The 20,849-nt window shown below is 38.0% G+C and overlaps 1 long non-coding RNA gene across 2 annotated transcripts; it reads right to left on the reverse strand.

The window, feature by feature from the left end:
* Nucleotides 1-18,398: 18,398 nt before the first annotated feature.
* LOC122045976 lies at nt 18,399-20,710 on the reverse strand. 2 transcript variants are annotated; one of them, XR_006130158.1, is made up of 3 exons: nt 19,012-19,792; nt 18,853-18,946; nt 18,399-18,610 (listed from the first exon to the last, which is right to left on the reverse strand). It is a non-coding gene; the product is annotated as an uncharacterized LOC122045976 (long non-coding RNA). The 2 variants fall into 2 exon arrangements; XR_006130157.1 differs by having other exon boundaries at nt 18,399-18,946; nt 19,012-20,710.
* Nucleotides 20,711-20,849: the final 139 nt, after the last annotated feature.

Raw genomic sequence — 20,849 nt, forward strand, 5'->3', positions numbered from 1 at the left:
CTCTTGATCTTCTACCGTATTCCTCTTCTTATCTCGGACGTTGTGTGGACAACGATCTACCGAGATGAGAACCACTCAAGTCCTTCTTCTTCCTCACTAAGTTTCGACCACCAAGACTCCTCCAAGGATGTAGAGGTTCGGCCACTACCACCAAGCTCCAAGAGATGCAAGAAACAAAACCTCCTTTCTCTACTTCTTCTCCTAGCTTGAACTGGCCACCAACAAGAGCTCCAAGAGAGGGATGAAACCGGCCACTAAAGAAGAAGAGAAGAGGAGGAGAAGAAGCTCTAGGGCCAGCCACCACCAAGAGAGGGAGGAAAATAAAATAGAGTTGTCAGCCATGAAGGCATCCCTACCCCCTCTTTTATAATCTTTGGTCTTGGCAAATAAGGAAAAATTAAATAAAACCTTCCTTATTATCTTTGCCATGAAAAGGAAAATTTAAAAGATTAAAAACAAATTCCTTTTCATGAATCAAGTGGCCGGCCACCTTCAAGCTCCCAACAAGGAAAGTTTTAATAACACAAGAATTAAACTTCCTAATTTGTTTCTAAAAATTTTAATAAAAATTTATCTAATAATTTTTCCCTTCATGGTTGGTTATAAAAGGAAATTTTATAAATTAAAATCTTTCTTTTAAACATGTGGTGATTTCCAAAAAGAAAAGTTATCTTTAAAATTAAAATCTCCTTTCAATCTACAAATAAGGAAAAATATCAAATCTTTTCTTAATCTTTTGTAGAAGGAAATATTTAATTTAAAAACTCTCTTTTTAAATCATGAACATGGTTACAAAAAAGGAAAGTGTTATCAAAATTAAAATTTTCCTTTCGATCTACAAATAAGGAAAGATATCAAATCTTTTCTCAATCTTTTATAAAAGCTATAAAAGGAAAGATTTAAATTTTAAACTCTCTTTTAAAACCATGGAATTCACATAAGAAAATTTTAAAAATAAAAATCCTTTTAATTTTCTTAGGGTCGGCCACACCATGCTTAGGCTCCAAGCATTGGCCGGCCACCTACTTGGCTCATCCTATTGGTCTTGGTCGGCCCCTAGATTGGGCTCCAAGCTAGCTTGGCGGCCCCATTAGGATGGGTATAAAGGTGGGTAAGGGTGAATATAATACTTTATAAATAAGAGGCTACGATAGGGACCGAGAGGAGGAATTGGTTTTGGTCTCCCGATGAAATTAAGCTTCCCGTGTTCGCCCCGAACACTCAACTTAATTTCATCAATAATAATTCATACCACTAAAGAATTATTATTGAACTACCGCACCAATCTCAAATTATGTTTTGGGCTCCTTCTTCCTGTGTTTAAGATGTCGAATGCCCACTAATTAAATGAGTTACTGACAACTCACTTTAATTAATTTCTTAGTCCAAGAGTAGTACCACTCAACCTTATCGTCATGTCGGACTAAGTCCACCTGCAGGGTTTAACATGACAATCCTTATGAGCTCCTCTTGGGGACATTATCAACCTAGATTACTAGGACACAGTTTCCTTCTATAATCAACAACACACCATGACAACCCATAAGGCAAGAACTTTTCCAACCTCGATAAGTTGGGAAATGATATTATTTATATGGTGTGTTTTTTATTATAGAATAAAATAGTGTCCTAGTAATCTAGGTTGATGATGTCCCCTTGAGGAGCTCATAAGGAATGTCATGTAAACCCTGCAGGTAGACTTAGTCCGACATGACAATAAGGTTGAGTAGTACTACTCTTGGAGCTAGATATTAATTAAGTGAGTTGTCAGTAACTCATTTAATTAGTGGACATTCGATATCTTAAACACAGGGAGATTAACACTCATAATAAGAAGGAGCCTGAAATTGGTGGTAGTTCAATAGTAGCTCTTTAGTGGTATGAGTTATTGATGAACTTGAGTTGGGTGTTCAGGCGAATAGGGGAAGCTCAAGCTCATCGGAAGACCATCATCGTAACCTCTTATATAAAGTCTTATATCCACCCAAACCTAGCCTCTTAGCCCATGCTAAGGGTCGCACCTATCCTTGCTTGGAGCCCAAGCAAGGCCCGAAGCCAAGCTTTGAGTTAAAGCTGGGGTCGGCCAAGCCTTGCTTGGCAAGTGTGAAAGGGAAGAGGGATTTTATTAAAAATAAAATTTTGATAAAATCTTTCCTTTTATGTTTTTATCCACATGGTTTTAAAAGAGAGTTTTTAATTTTAAGATCTTTCCTTTTATAGATTTTCTATAAAGGATTAAAAGAGAGATTAGATATCTTTCCTTATTTGTAGATATCTATAATGTTAAGAGAAAGATTTTAATTTTTTAGAAAACTTTCCTTTTTTGTAACCATGATATAAAAGGAGTTTTATTTTTAATCTTATCTTTTATAGATATCCATAAAAGGATTTAAAAGAGAGATATTTTAATTTATAAAATATTCCTTTTATAACTAACCACATAAGGGATTTTTAAAAGAAAGATTTTAATTTTTATTTAAAATCTTTCCTTGTTTGTTTAAACATGGTGTGGCCGACCATAGAGAGGAATAAAAGGAAGTTTTATTTTTTGTTATAAAACTTTTTTTTTGGATTCACCAAGGATTATAAAAGAGAGGGAGGAGGTGCCTTCATGAGACATATAACCTATTCTATTGTTCCTCTCTTCCATCCTTGGTGGTCGGCCCTTCCTCTTCTCTTTCTCTTCTTCTTTGTGACCAGCGGCATCATCTCTTGTGGTGCTCTTGGTGGCTGGTTGCTTGGAGGTGAAGAAGTAGAGAAAGGAGGCATTGTTTTCTAGCATCCCTTAGAGCATTGTGGTGATGGTCGAAACTTGGAAGCAAGGCTTTGGTGGATTTCTTCTTAGTAGATCGTCGCCCACACGACATCCAAGAGAATGAGAGGAATACAATACAAGATCAAGAGGTTTTTGTTAACAAAGAAAGGTATAACTAGCTGTCTTGTTCTGCATCATACTAGTTTTCTTTGTACGAATTTTGAATTATCAAACACAAGAGGCTAATGATTCTAGGCAATCAATATTATGTTTTGATTTTGTGTTTTTTTTGTTTTTCGATCTTATGATTCAATTGTTCTTTGTGATTAAACCTAGATTACTGTAAGGAGATTAAATATTGAATTTCGTTGAAAGGCTTTGTCTAGGAAGTGGTGGATGATCTCATACCCAAGAAGGCCTAGTGCCTCGCCATATTTAACCTGGAAGCCGATCTTTGAAATAAATATTTAATTAACTTTGTAACATAGGTGGATTTGGATCAATAATGTTAAGCATCGTTTGCGATCCATGTCTAAACCTCTCAGAACAGATAAGTTGAATTTGGAATCAATAATGTTAAGTTCTGTTTGCGATTCCAAGTTTAATTTCTATAGAACACAATAGGTTGTTAGGAAAGGTTCAGGACTTGTATAAAATTTTTGTACAGGGGAACCAGTGCGATATTCCAGGTAGCAACCAACACGCTCGGCACGTAAGTCTTTAACACATAGGCGTGAGGGCAAAGCTCACTTATAACACGATCACTCAGCACGTGAATCTAGGACGCACTCGGTCTAAACCATGTGGCTATTAATCTTGAAACGTGAGAGCATGCTCGCTTATAACTCGCCCACTCTGGGTTGAGAGTCTTTGACACTTGGGCGTGAGGGCAACGTTCACTTATAACATGGTAGCTCGGCACGTGAGTTTTTGACACTTAGGCATGAGGGCAAAGCTCACTTATAACATGGTCGCTCGGCACATGAGTCTGGTACGCTTGATGAATCTTTGTTTAAACTTTCCTGAATTCATAGAATAAATGGTGCTACAATTTACATCAATTCTACTACGCGCTTACTATCCTGCTTAATAAGGTTGCAGGTGGTCTACATTCCACGCCCGATCAAGCTTTCTTCCGTCTTCATCTTGCAGATAGTATGACCCCGAATTGAGCTTCTGTATCACCTTATAAGGTCCTCCATGGCACTTCCAGCTTGGTTACATTACCGACTGGCTTTACTCTTTTCAAAAAAAAATCGTCAACCTGGAATGATCTGAGAATAACTCGCCTGTTGTAATTTTGTTTCATCCTTTGTTGATACGCTATCAGCCGGACTGCAGCTTTATCTCTTACTTCATCTATCAGATCCAACTCCATGAGTCGTTGATCGGGATTATTTTTGTCGTACAACTGTCGCAGATCGGACTTTATGCCAGTCTCAACTAGTACCATTGCCTCTCCTCCGTACACCAAGTGGAACGGCGTAATGTCGATGACCTCCTGAGGAGTGGTGCAATACGACCACAGTACGCTCGGCAATTCATCCACCCAACTTCTCCCCATGTGGTCGAGTCGTGCCCTAAGCCCTCTAAGAATTTTTCTATTGGTGACTTCTGTCTGACCATTACTTTGCTAGTAAGCTACTGATATGAAGGTCTGGGTAATATCATAGCTGGCGCACCATTTTTTTAGCCTTCCTCCATAAAACTGTCTTCCATTGTCAGAAACTAGTTTATGGGGGGCGCTGAACCGGCATATAATATTTTGCCACAAGAACTTGATAACCATCTACTTGGTTATCTTGGTGAGCGATTTGGCCTCTATCCATTTAGAAAAATAGTCCACTGCCACAAGCAGAAATCTCCTTTGGTCGGTCGCCATGGGGAAAAGCCCTACAATGTCCATACACCACTGGTCGAACAGACAAGAGACAATGGATACCTTCAACTCTTCAGTCGATCGATGCGATCTATTCTGGTACTTTTGACAAGAGAGACAGGTGGACACAATGTGGGTAGCATCTGCTTACAAGGTGGACCAGAAGTACTTCGCTAGTAGGATTTTTCTCGCCAATGAGCAGTCGCCCGAATGACTGTTATAGGAGCCTTGGTGAACTTCTTGTAAGATGTACTAAATATCTTCCGCTCTAACGCTCTTGAGTAGTGGCCTCGAGAAGGCACTCCTGTAGAGATGATCACCAATTAGCGTGAACCGTTCAACTCTCTTCTTCAGCAACCGAGCTTGCTCCCGATGGGCTGGCATAATGCCCAACTGGAGAAACTCAATCAAAGGTGTTCTCCAGTCATTTGTTGTCCCTCCTTCAGTCGACCTCTCGATATAAGCCACCAACAATACTTGCTCAATTGGCCTATCCCGCACAATAGGGGTTAAGGAACTTGCTAACTTTGCCAGCTCGTTTACGTACTGATTCTCTGCTCGGGGGATCTTTTGGATGATCACTTCTTAAAATTCAGCCTTCAACTTTTCGAACACCTTAGCGTATAACCTTAGCCTTACATTGTTTATCTCAAAAGTCCTCAACAACTGCTGTGCTGCCAATTGAGAGTCAAAGTGGATAAGGACTCGGGTAACTCCTATGTGTCGGGTCGCTTACAGCCCGACGATTAAAGCTTCAATCCAGCCGAATGGATAGCTGCATTCAGTCTTCACATGGTTATATCAGAAGTATGTCCACGCTGCTACCCTGCCTGATGGATGATCTGTCCACATAGACTTTCTAGGTTGTCTTCGGTTCGACATTTTGTACCTCGGTCACAAAATCAGCCAAAGCTTGTGTCTTGATTGTTGATCTAGGCTGGTATTGTATGTCAAATTCACTCAGCTCCGTAGTCCACTTGATGAGCCAACCGGATGCTTCAGGGTTGAGGAGCACTCGCCCCTGAGCGATGTTGGTCAGTATAAGTATAGGATGCGATAAAAAGTACGAGCATAACCTCCGAGCAGCGAGGATGAGTCTATACACAGGCTTCTTGAGACAGGTGTAGTGACATTCAACAACTTTTAATATATGGCTCAAGCAATACACCGGTTGTTGTTCAGCGCCATTCTATCGCACCAACGTTGAGCCAACCACCCGTTCTATGGACGACAAGTACATCCAAGCGGCTCGCCAGCGATGAGCTTTGCCAATACAGGTAAGGAATTTAGATAATTCTTCAGCTCCTCCGGCACTTTATCGCACGCACTCAGTGTCCCGCTGAAATTTTATAGCCCGGTGCAAAACCTTGAAGAACAAGTGGCTATAATCGGATGACTTGGAGATGAACCTTGGCAGTGTTGCTATCCATTCGGTCAAACGTTGAGCCTCCTTAAGGCTGCAGGGAGGAGGTATGTCTTGGAGTGTCTTCACTTTGCATGGATTCGCCTCGATTCTCGCTCAGTTATGATGTAATCGAGGAAGCGTTCGCTCCTTGCTCTGAACAAGCACTTGTTTGGATTGAGCTTGATGTCGTATCTCCTCAACGTTTGGCAGGTCAAGGTCTCCTTGATATCTACACAGAGGTCAATGGTTTGGAGGGATTTTATCAAAATGTCGTCAACATATACCTCTATGTTCTAGTCGATTTGCCCTCAGAACACCTTATTCATCAGTCTTTGGTAGGTGGCCCCTGCGTTCTTCAACCCAAACGACATTACTTTATAACAGAAGGTCCCATCAGCCGTGATAAAACTATCCTTCTCTTGATCTTCTTCGACGAGCGGGACTTGTTGATAACCCTGGTATGCATCCAATATGTATATCATCTCACAACCTATCGTAGAGTCCACCATCTGATCAATGCACGGTAGCAGATAGTAATCCTTCGGACAGGCCTTGTTCAAGTCTCGGAAGTCAATACATACCCGCCGCTTATTGCCCAGCTTAGAGACTAGCACTACATTAGCTAACCAACTCAGAAATTGCACTTCGCGGATGCGACCAGCCTCCATTATCTTTTCCACTTCTTCTCGGATTATTTGATTTTGCTCTGAGCTGAAGTCTCTTTTCTTTTATTTCACTGGCCTTACGTTCGGCCAGACATGTAGCTCGTGATGGGTGATGATCAACGAGATGCTTGGGAGCTCGTGCATTGCCCATGAGAACACATCATGATTTTACCTTAGACAAGCAACAAACTCCTTCTGTTCTGCATCGAGGTCAGCCGCAATGAAAGTCGTGGCCTCCGATCAGCTGGGATGCACTTGGACTTTCTCCTTCTCTTCGTAGACCAGGGCGGGAGGCTCTTCCAGAGTTACGTTCACCTCTAGCTGTAGAGCCTTTCGTGCAGCCCGTGACTCTACCCTTACCATCTCGATGTAGCATCGCCGAGCCATCAGCTGGTCACCCTTGACCTTTTTGACCAAGTTATCCATGGGGAATCTGATCTTCTAGCAAAATGTTGACATGATAACTCAGAACTCGTTCAACACCGATCAACCTAGAATGACATTATAGGTGGACGGGATGTGCACCATGATGAAATTCGTCGTTCTTGTCCTCTTCAGCGGCTCTTCTCCGAGGGATACGACTAGCTAAGTTTGGCCAATCGGCAATACCTCATTACCCGTGAACCCATATAAGGGGGTCATCATGGGTTGCAGCTCGCTCTGATCGATTTGTGGTTGATCGAAGATCTTCTTGAAGATGATATTCACCGAGCTGCCTGTATCCACAAAAGTACGATGAACGTTGTAGTTAGCTATTATCACTTTAATAATTAGGGCGTCGTTATGAGGGACCTCCACTCCCTCTAAGTCTTGAGGACCGAAACAAATTTCTGATCCCTTTATTGCTGCCTTATTGCATCCAACGACCTAATTTTCTAACCACCAAGCGTGCGATTTCTAAGCTTGATTAGAGTCACCGCCGATCAAGCCTCCGACAATAATCCCGATGTTGCCCTAGACCATATTGTTACAATTTTATACTTCCCAAGCCAACATTCGTTCCCGCTAGGAAGACGCTCGGGTAGGCCTTTGATAGTCCTCGTGGTGATGTTGCTGTCACTGCACTTCATTCGCCGGCCTTCTTTCTTCATACCGCTCTCCTACTCGCTGATGATGGTGTCGATCAGGCGAGGGGGATTGGCGGTGGATCTTGATGAAGTTGGTCGGTGGGGCCTTGGTTTGTAGTTGTAGCAGTCTCTGGTATTGTATGTGGTTGTTCGGTGATACAAGCATAAGAGTGGGGTCCACAGTCAAGGCTCAGTGGGCCTTCCTTGCTCAACCTTCACATGTTGGACCACATGGGTCCAGGGCTCTTGATGCTGCTGTGTTGTTCTTGTTGATTGCTACTCGGAATATCGTACTGGTTCCCCTGTATAAAAAATTTGTACAAGTTCTGAATCATTCCTAACAACCTATTGTGTTCTTTAGAAATTAAATTTGGAATCGCAAACAGAACTTAACATTATTGATTCCAAATTCAATTTATCTGTTCTTAGAGGTTTAGATTTGGATCGCAAACGATGCTTAACATTATTAATCCAAATCCACCTATGTTACAAATTTGATTAAATATTTATTTCAGATATCGGCTTCCAGATTAAATATGGCGAGGCACTAGGCCTTCTTGGTTATGGGAGCATCCACCAGTTCCTAGACAAAGTCTTTCAACGAAATTCAATATTTAATCTCCTTATAGTAACCTATAGGCACTATTAGAAAACTAGGCTTTTGAGACAAAAATTTTAAGACAGTGACAAAATTCGTCTCAATTGCCAAGTAATTAAGACAGTAATAATAGATGTCTCAAAATTTTACATGGAGACATTAATTTTAAGACAGTATTTAAGATTTTGTCTCAAATTCAACTAAATAAGACACCTAATAAAGACGGTTAAAAAATAATTATATAAGACATTCAAATAAGACGGTAAAAAAATATTTGTCTCCAATTATCTTGAATATGGTTCGTCGGAACGGTTACGATAATCATTACAGACTCTACCGTTCTAGTTCCGATATCTTTTCACAGAACGGTCACGACACGGATCGAATATATATATATATATATATATATATATATATATATATATATATATATATATATATATATATATATATATATATATATATATATAATAACATAGAAAAATACATCTACAAATTTAACTTAATAAATTTTTTTAATTTATAATTTATGTTTAGATTATTGATAATTTAAAATTTATGAAAAAAACATATTAAATATTTAATAATATACTATCTTTTGATGGGCCTACGATATATACTAAAATAAATAATAAGTTTATTATATATTTAGTTAATATAATTAAAGGTGTTAACTTTTTTATTGTAACATTAAATTTACATTTGTTATTATCTGGGTTTAAAGGGGTTAGGTTAATAAGTTTATTATCTACGTTATCTTAATATAATTAAAGGTTTTAAGTTTTTTATTTTAACATTAATTTTATATTTGTTATTATCTAGATTTAGATGGTTTAAGTTAATATGTTACCTTAATATAATTAAAGGTTTTAAGTTTTTTATTTTAACATTAATTTTATATTTGTTATTATCTAGATTTAGATGGGTTAGGTTTATTTACTTTTTCTTTCGTGCGACAAAACAGAAGACGGCGAGCGAAGAGGGCGACGGAGGCAACGACGATCTCGACGGCAAATCTCAGGTACTTCTTTAGTTTTTCTCTTCTCTCCGTACAACCTATTGAGATTTCCTCTCTTACTGCATCCGCCGGCGTTGCGCGGTTGCTGCTGCTCGTGAGACCAACTCGCAACCCTGCTCCTGCCCTGCCGCTATGTCGCACGATGCTTTGGCCGCGGCTCCTGCTGTGCAAATGGCCATGGGAGCTGCTTTTCCAAGATCACAGCACGACCATTGCCGCGGCCAAAGCATCGCACGATATGAGTTGGCAGTAGACTCATGGGCGGAGCTTAGCCAAGCCCAGTGTGGGCAACTAGCCACACTGGTCCCATAAAAAATAACAACCTAGCAAGATACTGACCTTTATTAACAGTGCATCCCACATAGAATAGGAGATATGGAATAGAAGAATGAGTTGGAGACTGATCTTGCGGTTGTAGTATTTTGCTAGCTATTATTTTTATGATGAAGACAAGCTTTGAAATAAAAAATCTTTGTAATAACTTTCTTTTGCCAACTGTTATTATTTTTATTTAATCAAGTCATTCAAATTATTTCAATACAAATTACAATCTTTTTTTTCAAACTATTGTTAATTCGAGATAGATTGTTTGATGTCAATTTAGTTAACTGGTCTGATAATAAGTAATAACATCGGATGTTTTTTTGTATGTGCTTTTTTAATCTGTTTCTATCCTCTTTTCTACTTGTAACTATTTTACAATTGTATCTATTTAGCTTTTATATAAGTTGTATCAGAAAAATGTAGGAAAGTTGGCACAATTTATAAGCGTTGATATCGTGAAGTGTTGATTAGAAGAAATACTATGAAGCTATTAGCTATACCTCATGTTTTCAAGTCGTCGACAAGAAGAACTACAATGTGCATTTTTTTTAACATACTTCTCATGATTTCTAAAATTTACAAGAAGTATATTCATCTTTAACTATTCTGCAAATGAATTTTTGTTTACAAGAAAAATAAAAGCTAAATTGATATTATTATTTGTTGATTTTATTTGATTTGGTTCAGCCACTGTTTGAGCAGACAAGAACAGTCTATTTTTCTTTTGGATGCTTGCATATGTAGCAACAGAAACGGCAAAAATGACAACATAGACTACATATGCGATCTTACATATTGAAGCCAACTTCAGCTAGTGATTGCATAAGCTTTATGTGGTGTAGTTGCCTATCGTAAACACTTAGGCTCTTTTCAAAATCATGAAGAAAAGTTTGAACTATCTATCAACAAATTATATTGATTTTAAAAAAATACTCTTGGCCAAATAATTATTCTTCAGATCAAAATATTAACACAGAAGATAGAAGAGAACTACATCTAACTAAAATTTACGCTAGAGAAATACAAAAGGCAAATAGAATCTCAAAAGAGCATTACTAATAATTGATATTATTATTATGTCTTATTATCCACTTGAATTTTTATTTGTTGTACTCATTTTTGTCTCTTGCACTCTAGATTTAAAATTGTGAACACAAGTCAAGCCTTTCCTAACTCTGATTCCTGGATCTGTCCCTGAGTAAATCAATTTACATGGTATATCTCTTATTGCTTTTGATTTGATTTATTAGTTTGACTGGATGTGAGGGAGAGAAAAGAAATTTAGTTCCCCATCCTATTGCAATTAAGATGTTCGATAAAAGGTCAATATGATTAATTTTGAGAACTCGGCAATTTTAAGATTACTACTAACTATATACCAAACAAAGCAAGCATACTTTTAAGAGATAATGAGAACCATTAAGTGAATCTACCTGATACGGACCCCAAATGTTAGCATGCAATAGTTGAAGGTAAATAGTAGTTTTAGTATTTCTCTTAGGATTGGAAAGCTTGTGTTGTTTTACTATAGGAAAAACTTCACAGACACAAGAAGTTGGAAAAGAAATAGATCTAGTGATGATTTTTTGCATTGCAATTGAAGGTGAGTAGTCAATCCTTTGATGTCATGATGCACTTTTAATTTTTTACAATTTCATTTGTAGGCATTGAATACTGACAGTTCTGAAGTTAGAGCTTTATCACATTGGAGAGAACTTCTAGAAAAGGTACTGTTCTTTTATTAGTTAAATTTAATTGTACTTGTAAGTGCTATTTGTGTAGTAAATATTTAGTTGTGATCTAAGAAGTAACTTTTATTCGGTTATATAATGATTCAATTGTCATAAATGTATAAATTTGACAAAAAAAAAATTATAAATGATTTTTTTTATCAGTAAATTGTTCCTCGATGAACATCGGCGATATGGAAAAAAAGTTGGATTGATTCAAAGAATAGGAATTCAGAAGAATATAGAAGAAAAGTTGGCTACGGAGAAAGCTGTAGCAGAGTGTATGAAAGTAGTGACTCCTATTCTAAACCAAATGAAATCTCAAATAGATGCACTTCAATCAAAGTTAGAGAATCATGAATCCCCATTGACTCATCTTGGTATGGAATCCAGTGAATTTAGAAATCAAAAGGTATCTTTACTTTATTTAAATAATTGACTTTTATAATGAATTTTGATAGTTTTGTGATACGTACATTATTTTTTATTTAGGTTGTAGATAATATTATTTCACATGAACAAGGATTGTATAACCAACAGGTACATTGGTAGTTGTTTTCATAAGAATTTTTTTTAGTTTTATTAACAATTTTGGTGATGTAGTAGTGTATATATTTTTAAGCTGTAGATAAATTTATTTTACAGGTGCAACAACTTGAAAGGCACAAAGATATTGACAAACACATAAACCATCATTTCTTATTACGAGATGAAGAGGTTTGTTTAACTTGGGGTTGTTTATGTTGTATATATATATATTTGCAAGAAAGAGGATTATGTGTTAGATGATGAGATTTCTTATTGAAATGTTCTGTTTATTGATTTTTTTTAACAGTATATATTATAAATCATCTTTACCTCTAATAAGAGTTTTTTTTTTATGTTCAGGATTCTAGTGAAGAAGGATTATAGAAGTTATCTCTAGATCACGAGGAATTGTTCTTTAGACTTTCTTTTATGTAACTTTCATGGGAACAATTTTTTTTTTGGATGAATGTTGGATGTACTGATTATAGAATTTTATATTGTGGATATCATTTTTAATTTATAAAAAGAGAATTTTTCCTTTTGTTTTGAAATGACAATTTATTAGATTTAATCTAGATTAATTAATTTGTATAATAAATGTTCTTTAAAGATTATTAATTTTTATCATAATTGTTGCATTTAACAAGTTAAAATATTAGGGACAGTAATTTACTGTCTTCACTTCTATTTGAGACAGCACATTACCATCTCAATTTAGTGTCTTTAGTTTTTTTCACAGGATAAGACACAACATTTGAGACAAAACAATAACTGTCTTAAATACTTTTGAGACAATTAAATAACTGTCTCATCACCGTCTTAAATAGCATTTGAGACAGTACAACTGTCTCAATATTTTTTTGAGACGCTTGTATTAGGGACGACTACATTACTGTCTCATCACCGTCTCAAAAACATTTTGAGATAGTAAATTTATAATTTAAGACATATTTTGTTGTGTCACAAAAGCCTAGTTTTCTAGTAGTGCTAGGTTTAACCATTAAGAACAATTGAATCACAAGATCGAAAAAACAAAAAAAACACAAACTCGAATCATAAATTCGAAAACCTAGAATCACTAGCCTCTTGTGTTTAGTATTTCAAGATCTAAACAAAAAGATAAAATAGTTATGATGTGGAAACTAATAACTAGTTATACCTTTTATAGCTTATAGACCTCATGATCTTTTGTTGTATTCCTCTTCTTATCTCGGACGTCGTGTGGGCGACGATCTATTGAGACGAGAATCCACCCAAGTTTCCTTCTTCTCCAAGCAAGTTTCGACCACCACCAATCTTCAAGAGATGAAGAACTTTTGGCTACCAACCAAGCTCCAAGGGATGCTAAGAAACAAAGTCTACTTTCTCTACTTCTTCTCCAAGCAAAGTCCGGCCACCAACAAGCTCCTTGAGAGTTGATGCCGCCGACCACCAAAGAAGAAGAAAAGGAGGAGAGGAAGAAGATGAGGGCCGACCACCACAAGGAAGAGAAGAGAGGAATACTAGATGATATATTGTTATGAGGTGAGGCACCTCTACCCTCTCTTTTATATTCCTTGGTCTTGGCAAATAAGGAAAGTTTTAATAAAAACTTCCTTATTTTCCTTGCCAATGAAAGGAAAATTTAATTGATAAAAAATTTCCTTTTCTTCTATGGATGTGGTCGGCCATATCAGATCCTCCAAGGAAGAAAAGTTTTAAACGCAAAATTAAAACTTCCTAATTTGTTTCTGGAAATAAAAATTTCTCTTTTAAAAATTTCCTTCGTGGTTGGTTATAAAAGGAAACTTTTATAAATTAAAATCTCTCTATTAAAACATGTGGATGATTTACAAAAAGGAAAGTTTTATCTAAAATTAAAATCTTCTTTTTAACTACAAATAAGGAAAGATATCAAATCTTTCTCTTAATCTTTTGTAGAAAGCTATAAAAGGAAAGATTTAATTTTAAAACTCTCTTTTAAAATCATGAGGATGGTTAAAAAAAGAAAAATTTTATCAAAAATTAAAATCTTCCTTTTAACTACAAATAAAGAAAGATATCAAACCTTTCTCTTAATTTTTTATATAAAACTATAAAAGGAAATATTTAAATTTTAAACTCTCTTTTAAAACCATGGCTTCCACATAAGGAAAGATTTTTTAAAAAATAAAATCTTTTTAATTTATTGTGGTCGGCCACCTAAGCTTGGGTTCAAGCTAGGTCGGTCACACTTCAACCCATCCAAGCCATGTCTTGGCTGGCCCTTGTTTGGGCTCCAAGCTTGGCTTGGCCGGCCACCTAAGGATGGGTAAGAATGTGAGCATAGGTGGGTATAAGACTTTATAAATAAGAGGCTACGACAGGAACTGAGAGTAGGAATTGGTTTTGGTCTCCCGATGAACTTGAGCTTCCCGTGTTCGTCCCGAACACCCAACTCGAGTTCATCAATAATATCTCATTCCACTAAAGAGTTATTATTGAACTACCGCACCAATCTCGTATTATTATATGAGCTTCTTCTTATCATGAGTATGTTAGTCTCCCTGTGTTTAAGATATAGAATGTCCACTAATTAAATGAGTTACTGACAACTCACTTAATTAATATCTAGCTCCAAGAGTAGTACCACTCATCTTCATTATCATGTCGGACTAAGTCCACCTGCATGGTTTACATGATAATCCATATGAGCTCCTCAAGGGGACATCATCAACCTAGATTACTAGAACACAGTTTCATTCTATAATCAACAACACACCATATAAATAATATCATTTCCCAACTTATCGGGCATATTGATTTATCGAACTAAATCGCACCCTTTAATAAATTAAAGAAATGAATATTGAGTATATGTGCTTGTTATTATATCATGATCAAGAGCACACACTTCCATAATAACAAAGGTCTTGTTCTTTTATGCAGTCAGTATAAAAAAAACTTACCTTAAATGATCCTGCTCAATACACTCAGAGTGTACTAGTATAATTTTATAGTCAAGATAAATTAATACCAAATTACACTACGACTATTTCAATGATTTATTCTTATCCATCTTAGTCATGAGCTACTGTTTATAATTTATAAGGAATTGATAACATAATCTTCTGTGTGTGACACCACACACTATGTTATCTACAATATAAATTAATTGAACAACTACACTTAGCATATAAATGTAAACATTTGACCAATGTGATTCTTTATTTCAAAATAAATGTTTACAAAAAAATTAGGCTTTTAATATACACTCTAACAGTTCCCACTCAGGGCCCTTTTGTGGTTGATGTATGGGGGTTACTTAGCGCTCCGGGGCAGCGGTTAGCTAAGGGATCACTTCCTTCAAGCCGTCTGGCCTTCTTCAATGTTGATGTACTCAGCAGCCCGCCCGAACAAGTGGTTGACTAGGAGGCCTTCGAATGAGTGACAGAAATAACTCACCATCTACGAGTCTAGGGAGAAGGAACTTATTAAGATTTTTGGTGTGGCTAATAGAACTTCCATGGTCACCTGATTAAACCTCTTGATATATGCCCGGAGTGCTTCCTTAGGCCCTACTTAACCGCAAAAAGGTTGACATTTATCTTTTGATGGCGGCGACTATTAGCAAAGTGTTGTAAAAACGCTAATCAAAAATCCTTGAAGCTTCGGATGGATCCGATCGACAATCTCTTAAACCACCTCTATGTCGATCCGGAGAGCGTGGATAGGAACACCCGACACTTGACTTCGTCGGTATATTAGATACTCCACATTATCAAACTTGATCAAATGATCCTTGGGGCCAGTTGCCCTCATGTATTCCTCGATCATTAGAGGCCTATAGTGGCATGGTAGCTGATCATCGAGAATCTCCTGGGAGAGCTGCCGATTAATTTGCTCGAGCGAGGTATCGAGACGAGGCGCTTTCCCTTTTCATTCGTCCTGAACGGGTGCATCATCTAACGAGGAGCTTGGCGCTAGCTCAGCTCGGCCCTATTCTTCTGATGGTGTGCGGAACAACGCTCGGTGATAAGGAATGGGCACATTCGGCGTGTATCAGGAGACACCGATCGACATATTGCTTTGCTTCCAGCCAACTTGATCTTCCGCTCGGACTCTAAGTTCAATGTGATGACCCGTTCCTGACGCAGCGGGGCCATCTGCTCGGTGGTCGGTCGCTATTTGCTACTGTTCCATCATCTTCGCCGCTCGGACTTGTATCAACAACTCTAAATCTTCTTGCATAAGTGTCACTGTGATAAGTCATCCAACATCCTCCATTTTTTCGCTTCAGATTCAGGTCAACGCTCTTACAGACGGTGCTAAATATAATCTTGTCCAAAAACAGAGATGGCGGCAAACTGGGATGTGGTTGAAAATTTGACGAAGCGAAGATTCCTCCGTAGCCCTGCAACACAAAAGCGTCAGTGCCAGGTCAAGAAGGGGCTCCCAGCGTTGGCCCTGCCACACATAAGTCAGTCTTTGGTGGTTGAAAATGATGAAGAAAAGAACTGCAGCTAGAGCGTGTGTATAATGAAGTTACACATACCTCCACTTGTAGATAGGAACCCCCTTTTATAGAGTCGCTATGGTGTTCATGTACCTCACCCCACCCACTACTTGCCTGCTCGGCTGCCGTGATTTACCTCCCTCATGATAGCCTGGGGTCGGGGGCACTGGGGGCTAGCGATTTCGCCTTTTGCCACGCTATGGTGTTCATGTACACATCTCAAAGCGGGGGCATGTTTTCCTAGATTTCCTAAGAAAGGATAAGTCACAAAATACCCCTGATATAATTCCTTTAGCAATCATGCAACTCCCTGATGTGACAGTCTGAAAGCTTCTAAAGTACGATTTGTCTGCTGAACATGTTCTACTGTCAGCGACACAAACTACCAAAAGAATATGATAAGATAGTCAGCGGGCCTGTATGCGGCATACTGACCACTGCTTGGCCACATAGTCCCTATCCGGGAGTGCTACAGTGACCCATTGTCCCGCTTTCCATTCGGTGGTTGCTGTTGTCGGAGGACTGCTCTTTGTCCTACCTACCGAGCCTCCCTTTCGAAGTTATTGGTCCGGTAGAGTTGCTACTTAGCTGTGAGCCTTAATTGCAAACTTTCCCTATCCTGCTGTTCGGACATGACTCGGGTCGACTGAGGCCTTTAACCTCTCGGCTCATTCATTTTACTTCCAGAGCTTTTGACCGTTCTAACTTTGATCTTCACGTTGCTCTTCCTCTGCTTTGACCGTAGCCTCCATTCATCACTGTATCAACACCCAACAAACTCCAACCTCGAACTTTTTGTTTTTTGTCATTTTCATTTGTGCTCAGTGGATATCCAGGCAGAAGTAAAATGGCAAACTCCTTCGACGGCGTTTTCCGCGCGAGTAAACAGAAACGAATTATCCACGTCTCAAAAACTTGTGCCCCTCTGCGGTGGTAAACAGCCCGTTTAATTATTTATCACACTCAATTGTTTAAGCAAAGAAAGGTAGCAGGGCACTGTCAATCTAAATATTGAGAAGTCAAACTTCAATCATCCAAAAGTTCATGAGTGAGAGTGTTGCTGATCAATTTTCAGCGGTACAAGGAAAAAAACGTAAACCCACCATTAGTTATTTGGTAATCACCTCTACTACAATGAATGAGTGTTGCTGTCAATGAATGAGAACAGGAAGTTATAAAGTGATAAGTGACATAATTCATAATCCAGTAGGAATACGTAACTATGTGTCATGCAGACAAAAAAAACAAATCAACAGTCTTAATTCAAAAATATATATTTGTGCTAAGCTCTTCTTCATGCTGACATAGATCAAACAGATCGCATACCAATAGAGAAAAAATAAAACACAACAAAGTCAATTATTGCTTGTACATATTTTAAAGAACATAGTACAATATCATAATCAAGTGCCACCTAAGAAGGGTTATTTAAAAACTAGGGGGCAGCTCTTCCTTATCAAGACCATTACATAAAAAAAGTAGGCAGTGGCTTGGAGCCTTGGACTCACAAAAAGAAGCTTAAAATAAGAAAACTGAAGGCCTACATCACGAGGGGTTCATCCCTCTGGAGACTTTTGGAAATCCCTGCAATTAGACTACGTTATAATCCCACAGAAAAAAAAATAGAGGAATCAAATGTCCCTTTCTCTCACTTACTCTAACAATTTATCATCCTGCAAACCAGATTTAAGTCAATTTTACTTTCTTATAAATATAGGCAGAAATTAAGGAATGAGTTGCCCCGTTATTAAAAAATCATAATATGATCATAATGTCCTTTGTCTCTATGACCCAATATGATACTAATATGATACTCACAACCAATGCTATGGAATGTGAATCTCAAGGCTTTCATCCGAGACATCAAGAGCATCGCCGCAAAGGAAAATCCTAAGAAAACTCCAAACAACTGAAGGAGATGGATTTGTCCTTTTCATTACTTTCCTTTTTTTTTCCCCTTCTTTCTCATCACCAATTATTCGATCTTATAGCTTCCTGCACTCCCTCCACCTTCTTTCCTTTCCTTTCCTCTACTTCCTCTACCTCTCCCTTCCCTCATCTGAAGTAATCACAACATTAAGATCATGCTAAAATACCCAACCACGGAGACCTCCTTGGGCTGAGTTGTGCTTCAGTTCGACTATTTCCTATAGCTCTGTATCAGACTCTGCAAAGATGCCAAATATCAAGCAATCATAAGAATGCAAACGTAGGAACTCAAGCAGGAATATGAGTCTGATATAATGATAAGATTTAACAAAGACGCAGAGTCATGTTGATGACGCTGGATTGCTGAATTTTATCATGATCACTGCATCACTAGTAATGACAAATGTAAATAAGAGAATCTACAACCAACAATGTCAACACCGACTGTGTAGGACAAAGCATTGATTTCGATCATTTTACCTCTTTCTGCTTGTTTGGATTTCAAGGAAGCATGCTTAGATGAAGCATTTCTAAGGGCACCAAATGGGTTTTTAATTTTTAGTCAGCTGGACAGCTGCACAAAGATAATATTTAAGTCACGCTTGGAGAAGGCCCCATATTAATAGTTTCCCATCCTACCTGACTTTATTTCAACCTTGGTGGCTTGCTCTAGTTCCCTCCCTACCTCCTCCTTCCTCTTCAGCCTTCCCTCGCCATGAGGCTGCAAGACCATTCTTGGTCGTGCCTGGTCTCTTTTCTCCTGCTATTGCTGGCTACTGGACAACTCAATGCTCTGGGTCATGCGAGGACCATCAACAGAGAAGTAGAGAGATGGAAGAGCAAGTATTCAGCACCTCCCATGGGTTATTTCTCCAACAGATCTCCTCCTAGCAAGCAAGATGAGCAGGACGACTTCAGTCCAATTTATGGAGTTTCCAAGAGATTCGTGCCTCAGGGTCCAAATCCACTGCACAACTGATCAGATTGTCCCAGAAAGATACAATTTTGTTGCAGTCCTTGAAGTCAAAGTTTCAGCCCAATAATATCTCATATGGTTATTGTAAGAGATGTGTACAATCATACAGAGTAGTACTGCCCCATAAAAAATGGATATGTAGACAGGAATTCCATAAGATCTCAAGCCAAATACCTCTGAAATGTATAGGTAGATCTATGTATTCTAATGTCGGCATAAAGAAGATGGTTAAGCTTTTCTTCTCTTCAAGTTTTCTCTTCCCAAATAGAATAAATCAAGAGCAGATTAAAACAAACGAAGGTTTTGTCGTATTTTTTTGCTTAACCAAAGCATGATAATTGAATATGACAATTTCTGATGACGGCCATGGTGCCAAATCTAATTTATTTCAAGCTGAGTGGTTTTTTAAAGTGCCAGGAAACATTGCGTAACCATGGAAAAGCCTAGGCTCTATAAGTATAGGAAAAGAACAAATCCGTGTTAAGTTTCTGTAAACTATTCTCTTTTATTGAAGGTCACCATTACATAGCATCTATATTATCCTAAATAAGTTGGCTTAAAGAAATGTACTGATTCAGTTTATCTACACCTTACAATGACTAATATCTTGACCATTCTATCATCCATTAACTAGATAGGAAAATAGAGAGAACTCCATGATACCAGAAGGCGTTCTCTTTTCAGGAATTGATGGATAGATAATTTAGTTCCAAGATCAAGATTAGTGTAGAACTAATTTAAATGGTATGATGATAAAAATAAACACCTGTGTCATCCATTTCCAAGTCAGCTTTCACTTAGGGTTGAGATCCACATAGTATAGAAAAAGTTTGCTATGAAATTTTGCAGGCAGAACCATAAGGAATTTGAACTTTGAAGAGTATCAAAGAACAGTAAACAGGAGGTGGAGTAACTTTCATTTCCGTTAATGGAGAGTCCCATATTTCAATGAGCAATGAATGATGGGGCAATTCATTCAAATGCAATGATTGTACTGCTCAAAATGAGCCCACAAGGTGACTATATTTAAACCAGATGCACGCAGTTGCCACATGCAACCAAGTCAAATAGTTAATTCGACGAGCATTCTTACGAATCATTCCAGTAAGAAGCCTACAGCTCCTTATAGCATCAGGTCAATCAAACATTTGAAAAGTATAAAAACAACTAAATGGTAATATTCCTCCTTCAAGATCTGATCTATTCCTCTACAACCTAAACTTATCTTCCAACATGGGCCGATCGTCAGGTGGTCGGCTGCAGGCAAGACCTTAGCAAGGTCTGCAGTTTGACGCCGATCCCGTTGAAGAGAGCTCCGTGGCGATCGAACAGGCGAATGAGATGACGATAGAGGAGCGACGGAAAGAGGAAAAGAGTGCTCCATGGCGACGTTCGGATTTAAATGGGATTTTGTTGGGCTCGAAGTGGGCTTAAGATCCAGTAGAGTTCAGCCCTTGAATTGTGCTAGGCCCAACTGTTTGCCGGATCCGGCATGACCTGA

The sequence above is a fragment of the Zingiber officinale genome, chromosome 2B, assembly GCF_018446385.1.
Source record: "Zingiber officinale cultivar Zhangliang chromosome 2B, Zo_v1.1, whole genome shotgun sequence".
Taxonomy (NCBI): domain Eukaryota; kingdom Viridiplantae; phylum Streptophyta; class Magnoliopsida; order Zingiberales; family Zingiberaceae; genus Zingiber; species Zingiber officinale.